This window comes from Canis aureus, chromosome 9 (genome assembly GCF_053574225.1).
Source record: "Canis aureus isolate CA01 chromosome 9, VMU_Caureus_v.1.0, whole genome shotgun sequence".
In the NCBI taxonomy this organism is placed as follows: Eukaryota; Metazoa; Chordata; class Mammalia; order Carnivora; family Canidae; genus Canis; species Canis aureus.
The window spans coordinates 53,649,033-53,672,607 of NC_135619.1; the positions used below are offsets into that span (position 1 = coordinate 53,649,033).

The 23,575-nt window shown below is 38.0% G+C and overlaps 1 protein-coding gene and 1 pseudogene across 3 annotated transcripts in view; both read right to left on the reverse strand.

The window, feature by feature from the left end:
• The window catches only part of SPTLC2 (serine palmitoyltransferase long chain base subunit 2), a 109,971-nt gene that overhangs the window by 22,221 nt on the left and 64,175 nt on the right, over positions 1 to 23,575 (reverse strand). The gene's annotated exons all lie outside the window — the stretch shown is intronic.
• Positions 7,641 to 8,951, reverse strand: LOC144320155 (ubiquitin carboxyl-terminal hydrolase isozyme L5 pseudogene; annotated as a pseudogene).

Genomic DNA, 23,575 nt, shown 5'->3' on the forward strand with positions numbered 1-23,575 from the left:
TTGAACTCCCTGGTTCTTCTAGTTTCTTTTTTAAAGATTTATTTATTCATTTTAGAGGGGCAGGGAGGAGCAGAGGAAGAGGGAGAGAGAAACTCAGGCAGACTATGTGCTGAGCACAGAGCCAGACACGGAGCTCGATGTCATGACCCTGAGCTCACGACCTGACCACAAACCAAGATTTGGAGGTTTAACCAACAGAGCCATCGAGGCACCCCACTGGTTCTTCTAGTTTCTAAGGCTGTGCCCTTAACCACTGCTCACTGATTCACTTTAGCTTCTATATTAAGTAGGACTTAAAGGGAATATAGCTAACAGAAATGTAAGAGGAAAACTGAGTAATTGTCTCATTGAAGTCACTGATGGTGCTGCTTGAGCATCCCCTGGAGACTCGCTTGCCTCTTAGGATCTTTCACTAACCCTGCCTCCACCACCCCAGCCCAGGAGGTCACACGGCTCTTTGATTCTTAGGCCCTGATCTATCTGCTCCTAGGGAAAGTGTGGGGCCCAGAGACTTCCTTTCATCCTGTCTCCTCCTTCATAACAACAGTCAGTTGGTTTTAAGGATTAAATTGCTTCAAGCTTAGGTACTCTTTGCTTCTTGACCTAAGCCCCTTGATCTGTAGCAGACTTGACTTTGAGATTTGCAGACCACTGGCCTTGAGGCACGAAGGACTCAACTTTCTCAGAAGATAAGGCCTGACTACATTCAAAAACAGCTGCCCTGATGCCAGCACATTTGTTCAAGCTCATGTTGACTCAGGAGTACCTGCTGGGCACTGGCTCCTCCTGCATGCAAGCCCCCTCCCCATTCCTATGCCTTCCCTTTTAAAATCCTCCAGTTTCCCCTGAATAGGGAAGATGATCTTTGAGACATACTAGTCCACCATCTTCCCAGGCTGCCGGCTTCCTGAATAAAGCAATTTTTCCTTTCCCAGCATCACTTGTCTCTCCAGTATTGATTTTTGTGCAGCAAGGAGCCAAATCTGAGTTTGGAACTGGTTCTCTTGTCCAGTAGTACTTCTAAATTACCATTCTAAGATTTCTATCACTGCTCCATCTTCCAAAGGGGGACATTCTGCAAAATTTCAGTCAACCATTGCCAGTGTTTCTTAGGAAGACTGCTATTGGCATTTGTAGACAATACTTGGGTTAAAGCTGTCCAGCGCCATGAAGAGCATTTGGAATCACTGGCCCCTTGATGATAAACGCCAATACCACTTCCCCACAGCCCAGTCTGGGACAACCAAATATGCCCCTAGATGTTTCCCAATGTGTCTTAGGAAGGCAGCACAGTTCCTGGTTAGTTGAGAACTACTATTGGCCCTAAAGTTATTTCTTCACAGGGACCGTGGGTTTCTTTTCTCTTTACCCTTAAGCTTGAGTTGGAGACACATTAGCTTTATATAGAACTTGGGCATGTTTTTACCTCCCTTAAATTCAATTACCAATTATCTAAAGGAAGATATAAAGGTGGGGCAGCTGGTATACTTACGGTATAAAAAAAAAAAAATCACACATGGGAAAACCCAATTAGTTTATATAAAATATAAACTGATTAAAAGTATATCAAAAGGCAATACTTTATGATCAGGGAGGGCCTTTCTTCAGCAGGCCCTTTCCTTACCATTCTGGAATTTTATTTCTGTTCCATTAACTTGACTGTTACAAGTTATTACAGCTTATATAGCAAATTGTATTCCCCCTACTACTCTACTCTTTTCAGTTTTTTCCCTTCTTCTATCAAGATATAATTCATATCCTGTAAAATTCACCCCTTTAAAATATACAAGTCAGTGGTTTTTAGTATAGTCACAAAGTTGTGCACCATCACCAGTATTCATCACCTTTATCATCTCCAAAGAAATTCCATACCTGTTAGCAATCACTCCTCATTTCCTCTCTCCACTGCTCCGAGCAATCATTAATCTACTTCCTGTCTCTATGAATTTGCCTATTCTGGATGTTTCATATAAATGGAATCATATAATATGTAGCCTTTTGTGTCTTCCTTCTTTCACTTAACATGGTGTTTTTAAGGTTTATCAGTGTTGTAGCACGCGTCATGTTATAGCATGTGTCGGTATTTGACTCTTTTTTAATTGTCTTTGCATGGATACACCACATTTTGTTATTCACTCATCAGCTTCTGCACACTGGATTGTTTTCACTTTTTGGCTGTCACGAATAATGCTGCTAGAAACATCCATGTACAAATTATGGGGACACGTTTTCAATGTGGTTGGGAATATACCCAGGAAGAGAATTCTGGGTAATATGCTAACTCTATGGTGTCTGCTTTTTGAGGAACTAGAAACTGTTTCCAAAGTGGCTGGGCAATTTTACATTCCTATCAGTGATATGGGAGCATTCCTATTTCTTGGATCCTCACTAACAACGTTACAGTCTTTTTTAGTAACGTTAGTGTACGTAAAGTGATTTCCTGTGGTTTTCATTGCATATACCTAATGTCTAACAGGTTTGAATAGCTTCTTTTTCTGCTTATTGGCCATTTGTGTATCTTCTTTGGAGAAATATTTGAATCCTTTGCCCATTTTATAATTGGGCCATTTTACTTGGGTTGAGTTGTAAAAGTTCTTTTTATATTCTGAATACTTGATAGAGTCTTATCAGACATGATTTGCAAAATTTCTTCCTATTCTGAGGACTGTATTTTCACTTTTGAACAAAAACTTTGATGAAGTAAAACTTATTTTTCTTGGTTGCTTGTTCTTTTGGGTGTCATAACTAAGATACTGCCTGGGTGCCTGGGTGGTGCAGTTGGTTGAGCATCCAACTCCTGGTTTTGGCTCAGGTTGTGATCTTAGAGTCATGAGATTGAGCCCTGAGTTAATTGGGCTCTGCACACAGCATGGCATCTGCTTAAGACAGACTCTCTCTCTCTCTCTCTCCCCCCCATCTGTTCCTCCCCACCCTCACTCACTTGCTCTCACACACACAAATAAATCTTAAAAAAGAAAAAAAGAAAGAAAGACAGAAAGAAAAAGAAAATCACTGCCGAATCCCACAATCATAAAGATTTATATCTATATTTTCTTCTAGAGTTTTGTAAATTTAGCTCTTACATTTAGGCCTTTGATCCATTTTGAGTTATTTTTCTATATGGTGGGAGGTAGGGACCCAACTTCATTATTTTGCATGTAGATATCCAGTTGTCTCAGAATCATTCATTAAAAGGGACTGTGATTGTCTTGTTGAATGCCAACTAATCATAAATTAAAAAGTTTACTTCTGGACTCTCAGTTGTGTTTTTTTAAGACATATTTTTTTGAGAGAAGGGCAGAGAGCATCCTGAAGCAAATTCCCCAGTGGGTGCAGAACCTGACGTGGGGCTCAATCCCAGGACCCCAAGATCATGTCCTGAGCCAAAATCAAGAGTTGGCCGCTCAACTGACTGAGCCACCCAGGCGCTCCTGAGCTCTCAGTTGTATTTCATGGTCTGTGTAACTATACTTATGCCAATATGACACTATCTTGATACTACAGCTTTGGGACATGTGACTTTTTTTCCCTTAAGTTTGACTGTTCTAGGCCCCTTGCATTTCTATACAAATATTAGGATCCACTTGCCAATTTCTACAAAAAAGGCATCTGGGGTTTTGACAGGGATATTGTTTACTCCATAGATCAACTTGGGAAGTACTGTCATCTTAACAATAATAGTCCTCCAACCAATAAGCACGGATATCTTTCCATCATGTTAGGTCTTCTTCCTGCTTATTTTTGCACATTTTTTTTTCTTGGGTAGGATGCATTAAATATTGCCAAAATATTGAGAGCAAGGCAAAGGAATTAATAAAAATATTTAATAAAAACTATGTAGTTCCTTTTTGTTGTAGTTAGATTTTATTCATTTATTCATGAGAGACATAGAGAGAGAGAGAGGCAGGGAGAAACAGGCTCCTTACAGGAAACCTAATGTGGGACTCAATCCCAGGACCCCAGGACCATGACCTGAGCCAAAGGCAGATGCTCAACCACTAAGTCACCCAGGTGCTCTAAAATGATACAGTTCCTAATTAAGAATAAATAATGTTTCTTCTTCTTCTTTTCTCCATTTTCATCTCTAATTTCCCCTAATGCAAATATGTTTTTAAATATATTAAAATGTGTTGCCCAGGTTGGGGTACCTGGGTGGCTCAGCCCATTAAGCATCTGCCTTTGGCCCAGGTTATGATCTTAGGATCCTGGGATCGAGCACCATGTTGGGCTCCCTGTTCAGCAGGGAGCCTGCTTCTCTGTCTCCTTCTCCCCCTCCCTGCCTGCTGGTGCATGCTCTTGCTCTTTCTCTCTCTCAAATGAATGAATAAAATCCTTTAAAAAATGTGTTGGAAAGGCTATACCAAGTGTTGACAAGAACAAGGAACTCTCAAGGCTTTGCTAATGAGATTGTGAACTGGGACTTTGTAAAAATGGCAATATATGCTGAACCTAAATATAGGCCTATTCTATGATCTGGCAATTTCATTCCTAGGTATATACACCCAATAGAATTGTATACCAAAAAACATGTACAAGAGTGCTACTTTTAGTAACATTCCAAATCTGGAAACCACCAAAACGTCCATCAGTAGAATGGATAACTGGTAATACATTCAAACAATATGTATGGTTTGGTACTAGGCAGCAATGCAAATGAACTATACTGTTCCACCCAAATATGCAGATGAATCTCAAAAGACATAATTCATAATTCATTCATTCATTCATAATGATGAATAAAATACACCAGATTCAAAAGTTCAAGGCAAAACTAATATATAGTGATAGAAGTCAAAACAGTGTCAAAATTATCTTTAGCAAGGAATGCAGGCTGGAAAGAGGCACAAGACAGCCTTCTGGGATACTGGAAATGTTCTAGGTCATGATCTGGGTGTGTATTCGCTGAACTAGGTGTATATTCACTGTTAGTGTTCAGTGTATCCCTAAGATTTATGCACTTTATTGTATGAATCTTAATACTTAAATAAATAAAAAATAAACATTTATATACTTGGAAAATCAAATGAAGTTAAAAAAAACTGCAATGTGATCAAATTTCTGATCCTTCAATTTACACTATTAAATATATCCAACTACTATTTAATAATCACCTTTTTTAAAAAACCACTCTTTTACTTAAAAAACAAAACCAAAAAAACCATCTAGATATTATGAGGTGGTCTCAGGCATTCTCTTGCCAGCCTTTGTTATTTAAAACAAACCTGGAAAAATATTGAAATTTTCCATGCTGGGTGTTCTACAAACTTCTAAGGCAGGGAAGTGTTATGAAAACACTTATGGAGTTATGGAGTTAAGGTTTTACTTAAGTTATGGAGTTAAGGTTTTACTTACAGAGTTAAACCTTGCCCTGAGGTGCGAAATGAAAGCATAAAGGGCCTGGCCCTTCTTTTCTTTCCTCCTTTCTCTTTTTAAATGACTATATGAATAAAAGCACAAATCAGACAATACTAACCATTAAAGTATTTATTTTTCCACCTGTGCATCTGCTTTCATTCTCATACATTTTTCCCTAGATATTTTAGTATTAGGCTTTTCTTCTACATACTTTGCAAAAGGGAGCAGCTGAGGAAAGGCTGCCACTAAGTAATGTCAACAAGTCTGGTTCCCACTGCCTAGAATGGACGATTGCCTTTCAGAGGGCTATGGGGCATTCATTACAACTGGAATTACCAGCGTGCGATGTGGGATACAGAACTACTCAGCAGAGAACAAGTTAAAATGATGTTCTGTAGGGCTGCAGCAGGAACAAGGGTTTGTCAGAGAGGTCAATTTGGGATTAAAAAAGCTTAAACGCTTCTGGGTGAGCATAATATTATCAATGCATGTAAAACAGGTTCTCTTCAGGGATCCCTGGGTGGCGCAGCGGTTTGGTGCCTGCCTTTGGCCCAGGGTGTGATCCTGGAGACCTGGGATCGAATCCCACGTCGGGCTCCCGGTGCATGGAGCCTGCTTCTCCCTCTGCCTGTGTCTCTGCCCCTCTCTCTCTCTCTGTGACTATCATAAATAATTAAAAAACAAGAAATATAAACATTAAAAAAAAAAAACAGGTTCTCTTCAGACTGTGGTTTCTAAGAAAGACTTAAATCTGAAATTCTGACCATCAAATATGGTAATGTTGGCAAAATATTAATTTCTTAGAACTAATGCTTTTGATAAATTAGAAGGATGGATTCTTTTGGAAAGTAGAGGGTTTGGCTTCTATTTTAAAAGGGGTAAAGCTGAGCAGAGGGAGTAGATGCAGACAGTTTAGGGAAGGCTGGACTTGTCCCAGGACTTAAGATATTCCTGAACTAAATAAACCCTAGGTAAATAGAACATTCCTTACATGTACAAGCAGATCCTTTAATAGAGAGAATTGCTGGGATTCCTGACTCCACCTAATCAGGAAATCAGGGTTCTAAAAATAACTTTTACTTCTTCGAAGAAAGAGGAAGTGGGTTGGCAAGTGAACATTTAGATTTGATAACCAACAGTAACAAAAAATATTCTGAAGTCTCTGGTGTTTTGGGGAGCCCAAAGGAAAACAAATGAATTTGAATCCCCATTAAAACTGCTACTTATTTTTAATATATACACCCACAAAAGTCTCAATAGAACATGTAAGTTTGTTTCACACCATATTATTTACAACACATAAATGATGAACTATTTCAAATTCAATACTGTTAAATAATTAAATCAATTAAAACAAATGAGTTCAGGGGCACCTGGGTGGCTTAGTCGTTGAGTGTCTGCCTTTGGCTCAGGTCGTGATCCAGGGGTCTTGGGATCAAACCCAGAATCAGGCTTCCTGCGGAGAGCCTGCTTCTCCCTCTGCCTACGTCTTTGCCTCTCTCTGTCTCTCATGAGTAAATAAATAAAATCTTTAAAAATAAATAAATAAAAGAGCTCAGATTTGAGAAAAATGACCAATTTATATTAAGTTCACCAAGTAACAGTTAAAAGTAACTGTGCATATCTATAAGCTGTCAATATGCTTTAGGTTTTTTTTTTAAGTCTGCTAAAATAAAATTACGTTTATTACATTCTCTACTGGCAGCAGTTGAAAATCACTAGAAACTATACTTCTTTTTCAAGTGAGCATTAAAACCATATCTTCTCAAGATAAAACTCAGTTTCAAAATCCTCAAAATGTTTAGATATCAAAGACAAATACTGTTTTTCATCATTGATGAGGAGAAAGAGATCCAGTTTAATCAAGATCTCACATTTTAAGCATGCAACTGAGCTAAAAGATTGAGAGATTAATCATAACAATTACAGGTAGAGAATATCATTTGTACAATTTCTAGGTTCATTATGATAGTATATACTCAGAGAACCATCAGAAGTTCTCAGATCCAATGTCAAGTAATGGAATTGGACAAGCATTCTTTTTTTAAAATATTTTATTTATTTGAGAGAGAGGAGCACTATCAAGAGGAGGGGCAGAGGAAGAGAGAGAAGTAGACTCCTTGCTGGGCAGTGGGCCTGATTCAGCTCCATCCCAGGACCCTGGGATCACAACCTAAGCTGAAGGCAGATGTTTAATTGACTGAGCCACCCAGGCACCCTGGACATGCACTCTTAATATCACTTTTACTTAATATGCACTACCTGCACACAATACAGGTAGGGAAAGAATCCATGCATTAATGACAAGACAGATTGGTACTATTGCCAAACAGGCAGAGTCAGTTGGGATGTTGCTCAAAGTTCTTTATACTTAATGGTTTCCTGTGCTTTCTTTGCATTGTTTTTCTTTCACCTTTTCTACTAGTGGTTTAACTGCTGGTATTCTTCTACTAAAGCGTTTAATGATTCCATAATGAAAGGCAGATAATTATGTTGCCTTCTGATATTTTCAAATCTCTTTAGTTTCTGTACTACTTCTTCAATAAGCATTTAACTTTTGGGTAACCTCTGACTGAATAGCATTTAACCTATTACCCTGATCTGTATCCATGGGTTCCTCAATAAATAAGTTGTCTTGTCTCTCCTTGTCTTTGTAAATGCTATCCTCTCTTCATATATCATTTTTCTATCAGACACAACGGCCATTAAGTTAAATCGAATTTCACCTTCACTGTACTTTTGTTTCCTTTGTTCCTATGACTGGTCTCACTGATGCCATTTTGATGGCAGACACCGAAACTAGTCGGCCTTCTCTTATTCCATCTAATTGATGCATCTTCCATTTACAGGAACATAACTGACAAAGTGAAAAGCATCTTCTTTTGCTGATGTCTTGAATGTTTCAAACACTTGCTGTCTGACAAAACTGTTGTGCACTTGTTGAATCACATCTGAACTGCTGAGTGCCAAGCCTTTTATTGCTGCATCAAAACTTTGTGAAAATTCTTTAAACTTTGATAACATCTCTCCTGAATGGACATCTTGATGATACAATTCAATAACACACTTACTATGGCCTGAGTAGCACAAACATTATTAATTACCTGCTTAACAACAACAACAAAAAAATGTGTCAAGTCTGCGATCCTGAACTACAGAGCCTGCTGGTTCTTCTCCTTGCTGCCTCTTGAAAAGAAAACCTAACCCATCAAGTGGTTTTAACTCTTCAAAATTCTCGGGTTCTAAACTTCGTATTTCTTCTACTTGGGCTCCTTGGCAACCAAATCCTTTAATGAGTTCAGTGAAGACCCTTGGGTTGCTTTTCACGAAGCACCACTCCCCAAGTTGCCTGTGATGGCCCAGGCCACACAAGGACTAGGCTGCTACCTCAGGCTCTGCCTCTCACTCCCCCAACTGCCACCTATATCTCAGTGATCTCAAAAAACCTGTAGCTGAGCTCATCGGCCCCATGTCACCCCACTTCAGGATTTCTTTTCTTTACTCTTTTTTTTAGGATTCTCATTTAAAAAAATTTTTTTTATTGGAGTTCAATTTGCCAACATATAGCATAACACCCAGTGCTCATCCCACCAAGTGCCCCCCTCAGTGCCCATCACCCAGTCACCCCAACCCCCCGCCCACCTCCCCTTCCACTACCCCTTGTTCGTTTCCCAGAGTTAGGTGTCTCTCATGTTTTGTCACCCTCACTGATATTTTTACTCATTTTCTCTCCTTTCCCTTTATTCCCTTTCACTAATTTTTATATTCCCCAAATGAATGAGACCATATAATGTTTGTCCTTCTCCGATTGATTTACTTCATTCAGCATAATACCCTCCAGGTCCCTCCACATCGAAGCAAATGGTGGGTATTTGTCGTTTCTAATGGCTGAGTAATATTCCATTGTATACACAGACCACATCTTCTTTATCCATTCATCTTTCGGTGGACACCGAGGCTCCTTCCAGTTTGGCTATTGTGGACATTGCTGCTATAACCATTGGGGTCCAAGTGTCCTGGCGTTTCACTGCATCTGTGTCTTTGGGGTAAATTCCCAGCAGTGCAATTGCTGAGTCGTAGGGTAGTTCTATTTTTAACTCTGAGGAACCTCCACACAGTTTTCCAGAGTGGCTGCACCGTTCACATTCCCACCAACAGTGCAAGAGTGTTCCCCTTTCTCTACATCCTCTCCAACATTTGTGGATTCCTGTCTTGTTAATTTTCACCATTCTCACTGGTGTGAGGTGGTATCTCATTGTGGTTTTGTATCAGGATTTCTTAAATAAACACCTAAAGAAGTTGAATTTGAGGACTACTAACATTTTTGAAGCCTTCTCTAACTTTAAGATATAAAACTTAAAAAAAAATCTAGTACATGAAAATAAAGATTTATTTTAGCACATATTTTTTTTTAGAAATACAGGAGATACAAAAGTAGCGTCATAATCTTTACACCAAAGATAAAAATCTCACCAGGAAGACTACACAAAAAGGAAAGAATGTATTTCATGCTAGGAAAACAGACAAATGGATCCTGAGTATCTACCCAGTATGTGCCAGCCATCTAGGCCCTGGATATACTGTCTGGAATAAAAGAGACAGGCTCCTGCCTGTGTGGAGCATACATTCTGATGTGGGAGATGGACAAACAGATAAATATCTCACTCTAGTGATATTTGAGCCATGACCTGGATGAGCTAAGTACTATCTCCATAGAGTGTCAAGGCCCAGAAGCAAAAAGCACAGCTGGCATTTCCTAGGGCACAGTGAACCAGAATGGTTGGAACCTAGCCAGTCAAGGGAGTCTGGGATATACATTGTCCAGAGGGGGCCAGATCACAAGGCCATCTTCACCCTAAGAAAGGCTCTGACTCTGACTTTGACTTTGAGAAGCAGAAGGCCCCAGGAGAGTTCTTAACCAGAAGATTGATAAGATCTCCTATGTTTCAACAATATCACCCTGAAAACAAACAAACAAAAAAAACACCCCCCAAAAAAACCAATATCACCCTGAGTGTTGCATTTAAATGGAGGTGAGGACAGAAACAGAGAGGGCATGGGAGAAAATGGTGGCTCAGACTAGGGTGACAGCAATAGGTATGAAAGGTAGGTGGGGATATATTTTGAAGTAAACAGAAGTGTTACAAATCTTTAAAGCATAGAGAAGGTACCAAATAAATATTTAATGAAGGAATGAATCTTGGATAGGAAGGAAACCAATATGCTCAGAGAAGGAATCTAAGAGTCATCATACTGCACTGGAACTTACTGCATGGAAGTTTCCTATTCCTGATTTTTCAGCATTCTTTATTTATCTTAATTCTTCCAAATCATTTTTGATTGACCAATCCATCTATGACCATTAAATCCATGTGAAAGTAGACAGAAGTCTAAGTCAAGTCAACATTAGTGGGGATCCAGAGTAATGGACAGGTTCAAAGATATTCAGAACACACAATCTAAAGGCTCTGGGTGATTAAATATATGGAATGGAAAAGCAAAGAAAATACAACAGTGATTTCTTGTTTGGACAACTTCGTAAATAGTGACACTATTATCTGAGGGAACACAACAGAAAAAGCATGTGTGAAGGGAAACAAATGGAAAGGGCTAAAAATCTTAGAGAAACAAAACTCAATTTGGGGGGGAGCAAGTATTTTTAAAGTCTAAAGGTTTAAAATTGAGTAGGTCAGGCAGCCCTGGTGGCCCAGCGGTTTAGCGCCACCTTCAGCCTGGGGTATGATCCTAGAGACCCAGGATCGAGTCCCACATCAGGCTCCCTGTACGGAGCCTGCTTCTCCCTCTGCCTGTCTCTCTCTCTCTGTCATGAATAAATAAAATCTTTAAAACAAAACAAAACACTTTATATATACATTTAAAAAAATTTTTTTTAAATAAAATTGAGTAGGTCAAGACTACTGCTTCCAAACTTGGACTGGAATATCAAAAGTTAATTCCTATTTGGAAAATAATGAGAAGATTCTGGAAATGGACAGTGATAATGGCTGCACAAAACTGTAAAAGGTACTTAATGCTAGTGAATTACAGACCCCCAAATTAGTTAAAATGTTAACTTTTATGTTATGTATATTTTACCACAATGTTCACTCACTAAAGAACAAGTTTTTTTTTCATGAGATATAATTCATGTTCTATACAGTTCACCCATTTAAAACATGTAATTCAATATTTTTAGTATATTTATCGAATTATGCAACCACCATAATAATTAATTTTAGAACATTTTTATTGCCCCCCTGCCAAAGAAACCAGCACATATTAGCAGTCAATCATTCCCTTTTCACCCCAATCTTCCAGCCTGTATGTCAGGTGTAAGCAATACTTTTTTTTTGTTTCTGAAGAATGTAATATAATTTATCCCAAAGTCACTTTTTTCTACGTAAACAAGACTTAAGGGATAACTTCTGAAAAAAGTCCACACCTTTTAAAACCCTAAGTCTTTCAAATACACAGCTCTACTAACAGAAATTCCTGGACAATTTTTTTGCAGTTTAGATGAAATTCATACAAATCAGTAGATACGAGCAATTTATTTTTGTTATTTTCTTTTTTTTTTTATTTTTTTTATTTTTTTTTTATTTTTTATTTTTATTTATTTTTGTTATTTTCTACCAATGTTTCTACTTCTGAGCTTGAACAACTCCAAAGAAATTGAGGGCACTATGAAAGATGAAGGACAGAAGTGGAAAAAAAAATTAGGTTACGGAAAAATTCCTGGCACCTCTGAAGACATACCTCTACTTTGTACGTCATTAATTTGTTCTTTTTATATATTTCTGTTTGTTTTTACACCTTTCATGTGTGGTCTCCTGCCCTTAAAAACAAACTGCAAACTCTGAGGGCAAATACAGTTTTCCCACCAGCACCTCCCTCAAGAATATACAAACATTCGAGTTGGAATATTCTGAGAAAATGGAAACCCTTTTATGTGTTCAAACTAATTTGGATTCCACAGCAGAATTACCTATATTCAATGACACTAAGGCAAACAAATATTGAAGTATTTCATACACAAAAAGCATTCTGACATTTGAACCTGGGTGTCCAGGTTCAAATTCTGTCTCTACCATTTGGTAACTCTTTGACCTCGGGTAAGCAACTTAACTTCTCTGCTGCCTCATTTTATAAAAGAAGGAGAACTGTGTCTAATACTTGTTCTGAGAATTTATTTACAAACTCAGAGCAGTGCTCAGTACACAGTAAACAAAATAACATGTTCACTATTATTACTTCCCTCTACTCATGTATTTTTCCCTTAAAATTATGCCATTTATATCTTCCACAGTACTTTACGATCTGACCCTGTAGCTTAGCCTTAGCTTTCAAAGATGAAATGAAGGATCCTCTTGCTTTCCCTCACTGTTTCTAGTTCTTCACTTTTTAATCCCTTAGCATGCTCTTAACACATAACACAGGACACAGATGACATTACCAATATATAAACACATAACACACAAAGGTTTACAATTAATAAATATACCTCATATGTTACATCATTGACCATACTATTGACTTTCCAAAGCTAGTTTTAGCCAGTGTTCCCCTACCTCTGCTATCACATCATCCATTACCATCCTGATGAGGCAAATTACCTGTGCAATTGGAGAATTCAAGATGGCAAGCAGATGCCCTTATTTTCTAAAAAGCACGCCTCACCGTAACAGGGATGGAGCTAGGTCTCTAGTTCCAGATTTTCTCCCATAATTTGGAACAGGCATACAGAGTTGACTGTGCTGACATTTTAAAATCTGAAACCATTAGGCGGCCATTTTGAAGCAAGACATCAAAGCAGTAAAAGCAGGTCTGAGAAAGACAGGAAGTAATAATTCTACTGTCTCCTAAATTTCAATCTTGAGCTTTAGTTTGGTTCTTTGGCGGCATGGACACTTCTGAAGTCAGACTATTTGGGTTTGTGTTCTGGCTCCACCATCCACTAGCTGTAAGGTCACCTAACCTCTCTGAGTCCAATTTCCTCATCTGCAAAATGGAATTGATGATGACAATGATGACTGCATCTACTTTTGTAAGGTTGTTTCAAGGATTAAATGAATACAGGTAAACTGCTTAATAAAATGCCTTGTACATGGTGTTTAAAAACTATTTCAATTATTTTATGTTTATTGTATAATAATTTATTTTTATTATTTTACCTATAACAATTTTTTTTTGGTCTTGTAAACACACTTTAATTTAAAATTAAGATTTCTGAAACAACTATACTAAGAGTGGTATTATAGGTCTGCAGCTAAATAAGACATAGCACTAAAGTAATTCTGTTAGTTTTAATTTTTGAGGGTTCTTTTAAAAGCACCACTTAAAACTTATATATTCCCCAAAACCTATAACAATATTTTAAGGCTTTATTCTTCTTTCTTCAAATCAGAAAAAAGCTAGAAATAGATGAGTATATATACTTTGTGCTCTAAGGAGATACTAAAGATCTTGAGTAAAAAGAGAAAAAGCAAGCCAACTGACTCTTTTAACTACACAATGTAATCAGACACCAAAAAGGACAGAATAAAAATCAATAAAACAAAACATAGAAGGGGTTAGGAGGTAGAAATACTGAGAAAATGTTGCTTATTTTGAGAATTAAAACAAACTGAATGCTTTGCCTTTAAAAGTTTCTGAAGCTACTATGTCATTTTTCATGGCTGGCACACAGGAAGTAGTCAAAAAGTGATTGATGGGTGAATGAAACCTTGTGTCTTAAACTAATGAAAAAAAGCCAAAACCAAATAAATAGAGGAGGCAGTAAGAAGCTCCCTCTAGATGTGTTAAAGATCAGGTATCAATTAGAGGAATAATATGCATTAAAGACTAAAAAAGATAAAAATGTAACAGACACACCTCTTCTCTGCTAATAAAATTAATTTAACATATTAACAATTAACTGTGCAGATGGGGGAAGAGTGATGTACAGCAGCAATGGTATCAGATAACCAAGAAAGTCTCCATTTGAATTTGAAATATATTTTATGATCTTAAAAGCAGACTTACCTTATTGTTAACATTTAATTTTGGTTTAAGTCCACATATGGCAGTTCCACCAAGAGGGGAAATGAGTAACACGAATTTAGGGGAAATGATACACACATTTAGCTGTGGAGGTGGATTATGATGACAAATGTGCCACAGATAATCTGTTTGTAAAACCAAAAATATATAAGACATGCAAAATCCAAGAATAAGCAAAAATTAACTAAGAAGGTCTGTTTGTAGTCACTTTACAGAACGAACAAGTTCAATCCAAAGCAGCACTTTGATCTGTCAAAGGTAACTTTTCCCAAGCAATGCCTTATCATGGCCTATTTTTCTTTTTCTTTTTTTTTTCTTTCTATTTTTCATTTCAAGTATTTTGCGCTTAGAAATGCAAAAATTCCAGGTATAGAAATTACATGATCTGGACATAATAACCCCTTTCAGGAGGAGTGAGGGACCTATAAGCAAATGCGTTCCAGCATAATCCTATGGAGATGTACTTTCAGATAGGAACAGAGACTTGGGATCCCTGGGTGGCGCAGCGGTTTAGCGCCTGCCTTTGGACCAGGACGCGATCCTGGAGACCCGGGATCGAATCCCACGTCAGGCTCCCGGCATGGAGCCTGCTTCTCCCTCTGCCTGTGTCTCTGCCTCTCTCTCTCTCTCTCTGTGACTATCATAAATAAATAAAAATTAAAAAAACAAAAAACAAAGGCCTTCACTAATTAATCCTATTTCTTGCTGATCATTACTGAGTTCTCAACCAATGCCTTGAGGAAACCCTCCAGAAGTCATGAAATGCACATATGAACACCTGGCATAATCCGTGGCTTACTTGTGTGTTAGCTCTATCACTTGTACACATTTGTTGGCCATCACATATAAGTCAAAATTGTTTTTCAGAACACAAAACAGAAAAAGATGACACCACCAATGTTCAAGTCAAGACAGATAAAGAGCCTCTTGCCCCAGAGTCACCTGTGTTCTGCCAAGGCACAGGGCAATTCTCGCTGGTTTAAAGCTGAGGAAGGCAATTGGCTAGACTCCACTCTCACCAATTCTTAAACTATGGGGAGGAATTAACAAAGAAAAGAATGGCTTATTTTATTTTGTTTCATTTTTAAAATACTTCAGAGAATTAACATTGTAATCCAATAGCCTTATATGAGGTGCTGTCAGATGAAGGGACCCACATGAAATGGTGGAACAAATGGAACACTTCACTTACCATAATGATAAGATTCTAATATTCAAGCCAACTTAGATATGATCACTTGTTTAGGCATTTTTAGTGCCCCCATTTACGGAGAATTCACAAACTGACAGCCCTCACAATGAGATTTCTTTCTCTTTTGTTATTCTTAAGCACTAGTAAATACATAGGGTATGGGAGGTATCCTAGCAGGATTCATCTGTTTTTTTTTGTTCTGCCAAAATTATGGAGTAAAGTCTAACAACCCTAGAACAAAACTGTCATCAGTAACTGCTAAAAAAGCAGTTAACTATTCTCATTTTCTTCCCTCCCATAACTACCAAACTCTTCTAATCAAGTGGTGTTATTTATCTGCTATTGCTAAAAAGGAGTAACAGTAATAAATCTGTAAACTATATTCTAAACAATTGACATGGATTATCCAAGGACATATAATCATAGGGACTGTACTTTCTGTGACATACATGTAATTACCTGGGTTTTGAAAATAAGCATGTATTAGTCTTGTAAGCAAAATAATGAATGAATAGATGAGTACATTTAAATTGGTATTAAAAACCTTGTATTTTGGATCCGTAAGACTGATCCCTGAGCTGCATATGTTCATTCATGTTATTGATGATCTACTTTCTAGCAAACTGCCCAGGGTATAAATACCATTAATGGGACCAACTAAAAATCAGCTGAGAAACAGAAACTAAAATATAAAGTTAACTAACTTAATATTGTAAAAACTGTTTACATTTATAGAGAACCAGAGTTTAGAACCGAAAACTGAGTCTTCACTACAGAGCACAAAATGGAGGGGGAAAACACTGTCAGGCCTAGAAGAGAGTTTATTTACTTATTTACTTCCACTGAGCCTTGAAAATTTGGCTGGCAAATTTTAGTATTCAAAAAAGTGGGCTAATCAACTGAGGATGCTGTGATAGCTAATTTTATGTGTCAACTTGACTGGGCCACAGTGTCCAGATATTTGGTCAGACATAAATTTGAGTGTACTTCTTTGTGAGAATGTTTGGGATGAGATTAACATTTGAATTGGTTGACTGAGAAAAACTGAGTAGACTGTCCTCCCAGGGTGTCTGGATGGTGCAGTTGGTTAAGCGTCTGACTCTTGGGGTTCATGATCTCAGGGTTGTGAGACTGAGCCCTGCGTCAGGCTCCACGCTTAGTATGGTTTTTGCTTAAGACCCTCTTCTCCTTTCCCCCTCTGTCCTCTTCCTCCATGCTTGTTCTCTCTCTCTCTCCAATAAATAAATCTTAAAAAAAAAAAAAAAAAAGAATTGTCCTCCCTAATGTGGGTCAACCATATCTAATCATTTGAAGGCTTCAAAAGAACAAATGGGTGCTTCCAAACAAAAAGGAATTCTTCCTGCCAGTCATGCTAGCACATCAGGGTTTTTTCTGCCTTCATACTTGAACTAATAAGATTCAGCTCTCCCTGGGTCTCAAGACTAATGGCATTTGGACTAGAATTATATCAGCTCTTCTGGGTCTCCAGCTTGCCAAATTCAGATCTTAAGACTTGTAAGCCTCTATAACTACGTGAGCCAATTTCTTATAATATCTCTCTTTTCCATTCTCCTTCCTCCTCTCTATAAAAATACCAAATAGAGAAAGTCCAGCAAATGCTTTATGATGATGATTTCAACTTTGATGCCTCAGGAAGCTTGGGATCCTGTCCAAGAAATAGCCATCTATTTATCTGATCAAGTTATCCCAAACCCAAGGAAACTCAGATGATACTTAATAGAACATTTTCTCAAATAATGGCCACACTTTTACTTAGATGTTTAAAATAATCTCTAGGGATGCCTGGTGAGCCTGCTTCTCCCTCTGCCTATGTCTCTGCATCTCTCTCTCTCTGTGTCTCTCATGAATACATAAATAAAATCTTAAAAAAAAAAAAAATCTCTAACTGCTGTTAAAGCCAGTCATCTTCTACTATCTTTTTTCTACTTCTTTCCCCATATGGTCACCATCCCCATTGGTTTTTTATTTTTATTTTTTCATTCATGAGACACAGAGATAGAGGCAGAAAGAGAGGCAGGCTCCTTCCAGGAAGCCTAATGTGAGACTTGATCCCAGGACCATGACCTGAGACAAAAGCAGACGCTCAACCACTGAGCAACCCAGGTGCCCACCATCCCCACTGTTAACATTAAAGAAAAAGCACAGAATTGGAAAGAGTACTAATCCATACAATTATTGTACTTCATTTAAATAGTTTTGTTATAAACAAGAGATAAGACCCTCCCCACCTACCAAATATAAAAACGACTAGGTATCTCCTTTACTCTTCATCAATGGCCAAAAAAAAAAAAAAAAAATAGCACTCTAGATCTCCAGGGAAGATGACACCCTGCTATTGACAAGGTGTTGTTTACGAATCACTAAATAGTACGTATTACTCAAATCACCCATAGCAGCAAGTATCTTAGAACAAAAAATCTTGTGGCCATACTTTCCGCATATTCCTCCAAGAACAGAGTATGCTGAAGAATTAAAAACTGAATGATAAGTTTAGTGAAGGTAAAGATCCATTAATGGAAAAAAAGAAAACCTTTCTATAAATAGAGGCAAATGCTTGGTATTTGTTAAAATTTTGATAACTTTTGCTTATCTTATGAATCTTATGAGTATGTAGGTTCCCAAGTTGATTTCCATGCCAACGGAAATATATTGATAGTTAACAAGGTTAAACCATGAAGGAGTTTCCACTGCATATTTTTATTTTTTCACATTTAGATGATACCTTAAGTGCAGAGGCTGGCAAAACAAGAATGAATTCTTAAGTCATCCAAGTTTCCTTCCTAAAGCAGCAGCAATCTCTCCTTCATTAATGTTTCTTAATTATCAATGGTTACCTTCTATGGACAGTTCTAAAGTGGGTGGAGAAGGCAGCAGACCACACTTTCCACTCATCACAGCACTTTCTAGATCAATAAATTGTACATTTGTCACAAGTACCCAGGCGGGATGTACCAGGAAAAGCAGGCTCTCATAGCTCACTAGAAAGGAGAAAAAGGGACAAAAGAATGCCTAAACACACAAATCAACCATCGTTAAAGGTCCTCCTTTGTTCTTTAACTTCTACATGAGCACCTGCAGAATTTCAACTTGTAGACTAAAATTAAGATCACTATGCCTAAAAGTATCTTCAAGTACCCAATAGGACTAGAAAAAGAAGTAAGGGTGAGAGAGAGAGGAGAGCATGGGATGTGTAAAGAAAAAAACCAACAGTGATGCTATTTTTAAAACCACACTGTTGGAATTTGAATTTAAGTTCAGGTTTTTCACATGCTTTCAGAGAAAGAAGGATAAAGTATCTTATCTAGAAATGTTACCTAAAATAAATAAAATGATATTAGCTAAAAGGCAGAGCAGACTGATTTGAGTAACACGTCTTCCTTAAGTACCAGTTAAATTGCACTAGAACATTTTTAAGGTCTTTAAGAGACCCAAGGAATAGGAAAATAAATGTTACCTGCAACTCATTCTTTACAAGCTATTTTCATGCTCCAGTTTAGTCTTGTAAAAGGGAGATTTATAAAGGACTTCCAGAAAGCAGGAGCTCAGTAACTTTGTTTACCACTGAAGCAAAATGAGTCGGAGCTTGGTTCACCATCTCCTAAAAGCAGCCCCTATTTTGCTAGACTGGCAACAGATAAAGTAAAAGTAGCCCCAATTTTGCTAGCCTGGCAACAGATAAAATGCTCAGCTTGGGCAATTGTCAGGCTAATGAACATCAAAGCAGACAGCCTGCCTCTCCCTCTCCTAGGGACACTGTTTCAAAGACTACTTTGTTTTGTCTCCCTACAAGAATGTGGCCAAGTATGTGACTTTACTCTCCTATATTACCACTGCTATTTCTCTCATCTACAACTAGAGCAGTTTTTGTGAACACCAAGTACTGCACAGTGAGTGACTCTCAAGTACCGTTTATCACCCTCTCACTAGTCTTAGCTTAATCCTTTAATTAGTTTCAATGCCAAAAACTAGGATTTCCTGAGCACTGCCACAGGATGTGTATCAAGCAGCAACGGCCAAGGCTTAAAGTTGTTGATTCAATGAAATCAAGACTTTAAAAGAATGGTTGCTAATGCACAGCCAGAAACAGAGGGCTCGAAACTAAAAGAAAGGAGGCCAAGTGCCTTTGAAAAATTAAGGAATTGAGTTTTAAAGGGTGCCAGCTCACTGTCAGGACAGAAAGTCTTCATTTGTCCAAAGACTATCCTATCCTACTGTTCTCTGGGGCTGGAACACATAACAAGCTACTTTCAGGCAGAACTACAAGGATGAGAGGACGCCTGGATGGCTCAGTCAGTTATGTGCCTGCCTTTGCTCAGGTCATGATCCTAGGGTCCTGGGATCAAGCCCTGCATCAGGCTTCCTATTCAGTGAGGAGTCTGCTTCTCTCTCTGATCCTCCCCCTGCTCATGTGCTCTCTCTCTTGAATAAATAAATAAAATCTTAAAAACAAAAAACAAAAAACTACAGGGATGAGGAAACCCGTGTACTATGCTCAAGCACCCATCTTCAGATGAGGAGGGTCAGCAAATAAGACAATCACTGGTAAAGTTTAGGCTTTGAATAAACTGAACAGTTGCAGAGGTGGAAGACAAGGCCATAATAAGTTTCACAAGCTAATTGGTATTGAGCTTTTAAAAGCTTATAATGGGCAAGGCCATTTGTAGGTTATGTACTAAAAATTTTGATCCTGAATTAGTAGGCCATTAAAAAAAAGTGAAACAAAAATAAATGCAACCAGACTTAAAGAGCCAACCATGGGTCTCTGAATTCTTAGTTATCTTTCTCCCTTCCTAATTGATTTCTGCCTTCTCCACCTATGCCACTGATTCATTCAGCAAAGATCATCAGCTCTCTAGGAGAAAGCATCAAGGCATCCAGATTTCTAAAAATGATGAAAACTGGCAACACAGTTTTACCACAAAGTTCCTGTTTCACAAGCCAACATGTCCCTTATTTTTCTTTCAAAAGAAAGAGACCATATATCTGGCTTTCAATTTCCTTTCCTTCCCAAATTACCACCTCTCAGTAGAGTAGTTCTTGGTTCTTTTCTGTGTAAACAAACTCAAACAAATAAACAAAAAGGTAGCCTTTAAAAATTAGTTTTTTTTCTTTAAAAGTTTTCTTTAAAATGCACATTTTAGGCCTTGTCCACTAAGACTCAGTGTGGTCCGGTAAAGTGGACTAGAATTCTCATTTCAAGAAAGCTCTATAACAGTGGTGCTCAACCCTGGCTACATGTTAAAATCTGGGATGCTTTTAAATAACACCCTGCAGGGGCCTCATTCCCAGATAGTCACAGGGTGTGCAAGGGGCCCTGACATAAGCATTCTGACTAATTTTGAAGCAAGGTCAGGAACCACCACACTAAAAGTACCTCTGATACAACATGGTCTATGGACAAAGTTTGAGAACAGGGGCTTACAAGAGTACACCTGAACGAGGTCCTTCTGAACCTTGTTCCACATTCCACACCAAAGTAGATAGCAGGCAGAGTAAAATATTTAGACAATTTAAAAAAACATAGGTGCCTTTTTTTTTTCTTCCAAATCAATTCTTCTTCAGAAAGCTCTCAAATCTGGCAAGTCTTTAGTAATTAAGAACAGAGTCCATATATCTTACTTGTCTACACATATTAAGTATTCATATAGCAATAAATAGCAAAACTGATGAAAAATTAGGCTCAAGTCTCCTAGACAAGATCCTCCGAAATAATTCTGGGGGAAATCAATTCTAATCATGTTAAAGTTTAGAAAGTTATTCTTCTTCAAACAAAACAGAACCTGGGTGATAAGGTTCACAAATTGCAAGTCATAAGAAGAATAGATTGCAGTAATGGTTATAAGTCTCAGCTACACAGTAACTGAATAAATCAAATTATGGGAGAAAAAAAATCTTCAAAGTAAATTCGATTATGAAATAAAACTAAGGTAAAATTCATCCACTTCAATCCTAAAAAAACAAACTCTGAATCACAGTACTTTAATTAAGAATTAGTTTCCTTATAACATCTTACTAAATCTTCACAATCAGGGACATCTAGTACAGGTCTCCTTTTCTGTCCTAGGGCAACAACCTCAAACTCCTTATTTATGTTTTGTAATAAGAACAATATTCTACTAAATGAACAAGTCTACATTTGTTCAAAGGTTAGCTGCCGGGGCCTGCTTGCTTGTGGACATCTTAATAGCTGGTTTTAAACAAACTCTGACACAAGACACAAAAAGAGACACCACTCTTGTGGTGAGAAACTTTTATTAGCATTTGGATCTGGAAGAAAGAAAGAGACCGGGAGTAGAAGAAACAGACCTGCGCAACAGAAGCTCCTGAGTATTCTAAACAGATTTCTGAAGCAGAGAGGGAGGCTAAAGGGGTTACTGATCCATAGAGAGGGAAGGCAGGTAAATGCCCTCAAAGGGCTTTCATTTATTTGTATGGCTGATTACTTACAACTAAATTTAGCTGTGTTTTGGAAAATTAGACCAGAAATCAGAAAATTAGGAAGAGGTTATAATAAAATGTTTTAATAAAATGCTAAATATCACTAATGCAACTTCAGAAGGAGATGGAGTTCAAGAAGGCCATGTTCTTTCTATTCAGAGACAAGATACTGAGAAAACTTGTACCATTTGCAGGCTCAAACTTCCTCAACTATGAAGTGGTCATGGGACGCCTGGATAGCTCAGCAGTTGAGCGCCTGCCTTCAGTCCCAGAGCTCAATCCTGGAGTCCCAGGATAGAGTCTCACATCAGGCTCCCTTGCATGGAGCCTGCTTCTCTCTCTCTGCCTCTGTCTCTCATGAATAAATAAATAAAATTTAAAAAATAAATAAAGTGGTCATAGTGCTTGCTGATTTTAGAAGGCTTAAGCCATTGGTTAAAAAGCCCTTTGGGCTAGATAATGACGAAGCTAATTGACAAAAGGAAAGTCTTTTTCTTTGATTGCCGTAATTTACTAAAGTGATACGCTTCCTTTTTTTTTTTTTTTTTTCCTTTTTAGAGTGATAAGCCTCTAAAGAAAAAAATCTGCTTAGAGAGACTGATAAGGAATGTAAAATGAATAAAATCTGAATTTGCTTCAAGTAATTAGCTGGCTTTAAGGAAGTTAAAGATTGGGGGGCGGATAAGTGGTGAGGAAGGAGCTTTTTGGAGAGGAGACAGAAGGAGGAACCTAAGAAAAGGAGAAGTTGAACAAAGGAAGAATATGCCTATGTATCTGACAACGAGTCCTTCTCTGGAATCCTATCTTTACCACTAGACTGTAAGTTTTTTTTTTTTTTTTTTATTTATTTATGATAGTCACACAGAGAGAGAGAGAGAGGCGGAGACACAGGCAGAGGGAGAAGCAGGCTCCATGCACCGGGAGCCCGATGTGGGATTCGATCCCGGGTCTCCAGGATCGCGCCCTGGGCCAAAGGCAGGCGCCAAACCGCTGCGCCACCCAGGGATCCCTAGACTGTAAGTTTTTTCAAAGGCCGAGATTATGTATTGTTCAACCTTGCACTGCTCAACTGCAAATCCACCACAGGATACAGACTAGATACTTGATAAATGTTTTATAAATGTAGAATCCAATATTTTTTTAACGGCATCCTAGGCAGTGAGTTATGAGAAAGGAGGTAATCTAGTCTGACTTTTGGTGTCAGATACACTGCTAAGCTATACTCTAAGAAGAAAACTGTTTATTAGAAAACTTGATTTTTATTTACATGCATTTCTAAGAGTGAAATAAACAAATTAGATAAATAGTAATACCTCACAGTCCCGAGCTCAGAAAGCACAGGATGTGTAGAGGGGTGTCCAGGCTCAGCCCACCCACCAGACATAAGCAAATGTAAAAGCCGTCAGCCTCCGGCAGAGAAGCAGGAGATTCTCCCCATGCCCACCCCTCCTCCCCAAAAAGACTCTGTTTTCTTTTACAGTTCTGCTTCAACATGGGACTCCTGGAATGTTTTTTCTTTCTTTTTTAAGT